Here is a 5,803-nt window from a genome sequence, read left to right as displayed (position 1 = left end):
TGGTTAACTCAAACATGCATGCTTGCCACATAATCCCAAACATTTGAGTGGAATTTTGAGTGTCAAAATTTGTTGATCTCAAATTTGCATGAACATGCAAACATGACTCTTTAAATAGAGTGATCATGGTACATGGAAGGTCTTCTTCTTCTTGGTGAAAAACCTTGAGAAAAACCTCTCACAAACATTCTCTTCATATATACTAAATCCCTCCCAACTTTAGTCACTCACCGGATTCCACAATCTCGTTCTAAGGCCGGAGGATAGTGGAGAAGGCACTAGTGGTGGTTCGAAATCGGTTCGTGAAAAAAAAAAAAAAAGGAAATTTGAGCTACAAAAGGTTAGTATTCAAACTCATTGAGTTTTAATGCTTTTGAACATACTAGCTAATTTACTATAACTGATGTACTTAGAGTGCCTAAGATCCAAATTGCTTCCGCATGTGTTATATTAACACCATCACGACCACCATCCGTGGTCTATTTTCGTTCTCTTCCACGCCCGAGAAGGTGGATCTAAGAAAGGTAGCTTGCTTCTCTCCTGGACGGATGACAGCTTATGTAGTGGTCGGCCTTCCTACCAGGATGCCTCCTTGCTTGAAGAGCCCCTTTACTAGTAAGGGCGCAGGAAGCAAAAAACTTGTGCTAAGGACGTTTTCTTCTCCGCCTTCTCCTCTGAAAAGACCAAGGGAGAGACTGCATCCCTTTCCTTCGGTAGCTCTTTAGGTTTCCCAAGGATAGCGGTAGCTGGGGCAAAACCGACTTTCTTCGCTCCGCGAATGAGAGAGAAAGTCAGAGGAAAAACACGTTCTCTCTTTTCGAGGTTCAAAAGTGGAGAACACATAGCATTCTCTAGGCACACAAGATGAAACGTAAAGCAGCGCTTGATTGGCAGAGTTTTAGGCGGCAAGAGACTGACGGGCTTGTTGGAGATGCTGAGCATAACGAATCGAAACTAGAGACGGATCCAGCTAGCTTGCCTGCCAAGCTGATAGGCGAAGGGCCAAAGGATGGACCGTGCAAAGTCAATCGTGCACCTGTCGTGTGACCCGTTGGTCCTAAGCAATGTCTTGCGTGAAGTGACCCACCTAGAAAAGCTCCCCTTTATCTTAGGGCTAAAATGGAACTTCGATCGGATGCGGGTATCTAACCCTGCCGCTGAGATGTCAAGCGGATTCCTGGGCGTTGACGAATGGTTGGCCACCTTTAACATTAGAAGAAAGAGCAAAAGGCTCGGGGCATAGCTGGATGAACCAATGTGAATGAGAGCTTCGTGACTCGAACACGATTGGTGCTGACCACACTAGGGGCGGGCTACCGTGGTAGCAAGGAGAGGCCAGGCGGTGACAATTAAGAGGTTGTCACTGAGCATTTCTAGTCACACGGGAAGAGAGGTCAAATGGCAAGAAGGTCAGACGCTCGTTTGGCTCCTCGCGGAGTATAACTCACATCCAAACATCTATCTGATTGGGGAATGGGGCAACGCCCATGAAGATCCGACGGAAAGGGAAGGCCTGCCAGGCCGTATGCCATTGGGTGCAGGATTCTTCGAAAAAGCACGGGTTGACTCGGAGACCTGAGACCTTGGCTTAGCAATGAATGAAGGGGAGCTCAAAGAGCTTTCTCCCCCAGTGGCTTATGTAGTGGTCGGACAGCAGAAAGCTCGCTAAGCCTCGCTTCCCTCCCTTCTTCAATGAAGTGGAAAGTCTGAACACTTAGTAGTCGCCATTCTATAAGCGACTTGTCGAGTCTACGAAACTTTGCTTCTTGTAGTCGGCCCCTAATGCCTCCCCCTTCATTTGCTTGCCTCCTTACAGCTCAGAATGACGCCTTGACTTTAGTATTGAGTATTAAGTAGCTAAGTTGACAAAGGGGAACAACCCACTCTTCTTTATAGTCGTAAAGGGCTTCTCTGAAAAGTCAGGAAGGAGGCAAAAGAAAGGACTATGATATTGGCAGTATGATATAGTCAGAATGTACGAAAGTACGTTAAGGTTATGAAGTCACTTAGCCGTCTACAAAGGGAAAGGTGTCGGTACGGAGTCACGTCAACTGTGAATATAGACTAGGTAGGCTGGCTAGTTGGAACGGAGTCTGAAACTATGGTCTGAGACTACACTAAGGAACAAGGAAGCTTGATTGAGCAAAGAAGTCAAGGAACGAAGCTCTTTCTCTAATAATAGCCACAACTATTTATTTCTTATAGTTGGCAAAGCTTTCTATTTAGAGAGAGGGGGCTTTCAGTTCTTAGGAAGAGCCGTACGAGGCAGCTCACGTAAGCACAGGGACTTAGGTCAATACTTATTTAATAGCCAGTCATCAATTGGAAGCAGGCAAGATGGTGATGAATTACGACTGGTCCAAACCTTTGACCAGCGACTTATTGCGACCTGCCCAGAATGGCCATACATCCTAAGACCTTATTCACACAGTGAAGAAAGGCCGAATGAAAAAGGGGGCTGTCAGCTGGCTGCTTCTTGGCCATGCCCCCCCGCAACTAGATAGGAGATACTTGATCTAAATTCTCAGATAGGAAATTGCATACCATTCACCGATATACGTATAGGAACATGGGTACATGATATAGAATGTCATCCAAGTCAAAGCGCAAAGCTGGCTCGAGCCGTAGGAACTTTTGCTAAAAGAATGAAGGAACCTGCACCCCCTACACTTTCTCTTAAGCTTGTGTGGCTACCTTCGGGTGTTGAAGAACTCATTGATGGAGCCGAGCTACTAAAGGAGGTAGACCTTCGGTGTCACCTTGAGGGAAGCCCACCAGGGATTTCGGGCGGGGGCGTAATCGAAGCGAAGAAATTCTGAGTTCATGCCACGACGATCTATATGGAAGGGCAGTTTTATTGATGCATTCCTATTGAGAATGAAGAAGAAGAGAGATCCTCTTTTGAATAGGAAAATTTGGTCACGCAAATCTTCGATTTTGCCGGAATTCGTTGATAGCTTCGCACGAATTTACAATGGAAAAACTTCTGTTCGTTGTAAGATCATTGAAGGAAGGGTTAGTCATAAATTTGGAGAGTTTGCTTCGACACGGAAACGAAGACTTTCGAGAACAAATATTGGACGGGGAAAAAAAAGGGGAGAAAGTCAAGGCGCATATGGCACGAAAAGGAAATCTGATTTCGATAAGACTTGATCTAAATCGTAGTTCAGATTCAAGTTGGTTCAGTGAGGGCGATCGCGAAAGTCACCGAATAGGTAAGTCTTTTCCTTTTGTCCTATATTGAAAATAAAAAAAGCGTGGGAGGACATTGCACAGATGTCCAGGACGGATACAACTTTTTCTAACATTAGAAGACCTCTGGAAGACACCCGGGACCAGAGCATGTCGTGAAAGAAGCACACTGGCTGTGCTTCAATCGTGTTTCTGGGGCATAGTTGAATGTAGATATCATGAACGCGAGGTGCAAGATACCAGGCCAAGAAACCCGGGCAACCACTACCCTATGTGCTGATCGCTAGCGCATCCAAGGCCCCGACGCCCAGTAGAGCTGGAGAGACCTAGCTGGATCTGAGAAGTGCTAATTCGGTTCGTCTCGACTTCATTTAAGAACACCCCCCTTGGAATCCACAAGAAAACAAGTGCTATCAGATCAGTGAATAAACCCCTTCAACAAATAAGAGTTTTCAGTGGAACCGGTGAATCACGCGAGCAGGTTAGATGCATGCGTGGGACAGAGGGCTCATAGTACCCGTTAGCGCAGCTATACAGTGGAAGGGAAGGAGCCTAAATCAACCCCCCCTTTTTTTCTTTGATAAACAACACAACACAAAGAGATTAGACTCTCGGATGAGACTAAGCAGCCATCGACCGTTACGACGTGCCCCTGACCCATCTTGATTAAGACCAAACAAACAAAACCTATAAAAAATAGAGTAGAGCCTAGTTTAAGCTCTCAAACAAATAAATGAGAGAATGGAAAATGATGAGAATATCCACTAGTAGGGATATGTATAGATGGAGAGTCTCTCTCAGTAAAGAGAGTTGTAGATTCGTAGGAAAGGAGAGGAGCGAAGCAATGAGGCACACAATGAATGAGCGAAGCAACTTTACCGGAAGGGTGAGGTGAATGAGCGAATGAATCAGTTTCCCCTTTTTCAATAACAAAAAAGGAAAGAAAGAAGGACTTGACTTATTAGAATATTAGTAAAAGCGCCTTAGCCTATCCCTCGATATAGGAAGGGGCCTTTTCTTGCTCGTTAGCGCTCCCTTACCCTTATTTATCAACCTGACTCTGACTACTAATAATAATGAAGGGGCTTCTTTCTTCAAATATCCTATCAAGTTGGGGCTGAAAAGCTTTGAGTTTAGGGGTGCACAGGTTTGGAACCCTATACAAGGGGCTTTTCCTTTCAAATGACACCTCTTTCTTCTGTGAGGGAGTTGCACGAAACCAACCCGCTCCCGCACCCGATCAAGTACCTGTTGCTTTGCTGGTAGGCCCACTTAGGTTAGGGTTGTCCCTCAGTTCTTACCAACCTCTAGTGTGTAATCGATATGTTGCTAGCTTCAACTCGGTGGAATAAGAATAATTGATTCCCTTGTCTATTTCTTATTCATTCATAGGGTTCGGGCGGTGCGTGCTCCTTTCTCAACCTAGAACAACTCTGAACGTTAGGGAAGATAAGGGAAGACCACCTGAGCAAACCGATCGAAGGGACTTGACTTATTCGAACCGAAGGATAGCAGCTTCAAACTCAGCCTATCACGAGTAGCTTCGCTACTTGATCGGCGGGGAGGAGCATCTCAAAGTATGGGTAATAAGATAAGGAATCACTACAAGGGGAATAAGATTCGAATTACCTTGTTGATCGAATATCTCAAGGCAAGAAGAACATTTGATTGAGATTCAAATCACTTCACAAGCAAGATTGATCATGTCTAGCTTGAATGATTCTTGTTGATCAAATATCTCAAGGCAAGAACACTTGCTTGAGATTCGAATCACTCCACAAGCAAGATTGATCATGTCGAGCTTGAATGATTCTACATGCAACCTAAACTACATAGAATTGCAAAGAAATTTAGCCATTGGCTAAAGAAAAGCACAAATGCTTCTTTTACTATATTTTCCAAGTCTTCTTATAAATACAACATACAAGGCTTTATATAGCCTCAAAAATGAAACTATTAAATCCATTCCAAGAGTTGTAACATTTATACTTTATGGCCATAATTAGCCATTATGTGAATGTAACTTAAATAAATAAAAAGTCTTAAAATACATTAATGACATACAATAACTCTCAATTGTAACCCACCCAAAATTTATAACAATCAAACTTCATTCTTCTTCAATGTGGCATGAATTGAAACATCTTTTGATAATTTTGACAACCTTTTCTTCACATCTTCATTGAAGTATATTGTATGATTGATGTCTCTTGGTTCATATCAATGGGGCAAAGGATCAAGCGCTTTGACCTTGTCTCCCAGGATCCACCACAGTTTTGGTTTGAGAGTCGTGTGACGGGTGACTATCCAACACGGTTCGGAGAGCACTTTGAGTCTGCATTGGTGAATTCTCCTATCAAGAAAGAAGTGGCTCTTCCCACGGCGGAGTCGCCATTAACTCTATTTATTATTATGGTAAAGCACTGTATCAAGATGTCAATCTGAGATCTTATTTTGGTTCAATACGTCCACCTACGAGATTGACCTTTGGCTTTCGTCTTGGTAGGTGTATTATTTTACATTTTCCCAAAATCACATTCATTCATTTCTTTCTTCCTCATCGACCACGAGGACTGGAACGACGCGCAAAATCCAAACCCGAAAAGGATCA

General features: G+C 43.8%; 1 pseudogene; it reads left to right on the top strand.

Annotated features, from left to right (window-relative positions):
• The first annotated feature begins 440 nt into the window (after positions 1-440).
• Positions 441-1,929, top strand: LOC111436406 (annotated as a pseudogene).
• Positions 1,930-5,803: the final 3,874 nt, after the last annotated feature.

This window comes from Cucurbita moschata, unplaced genomic scaffold, assembly GCF_002738365.1.
Source record: "Cucurbita moschata cultivar Rifu unplaced genomic scaffold, Cmos_1.0 Cmo_Scf00054, whole genome shotgun sequence".
Classification (NCBI taxonomy): domain Eukaryota; kingdom Viridiplantae; phylum Streptophyta; class Magnoliopsida; order Cucurbitales; family Cucurbitaceae; genus Cucurbita; species Cucurbita moschata.
The sequence above is the reverse complement of the archived record's forward strand: the minus strand, read 5'-3'. Positions and strand labels throughout refer to the sequence as shown.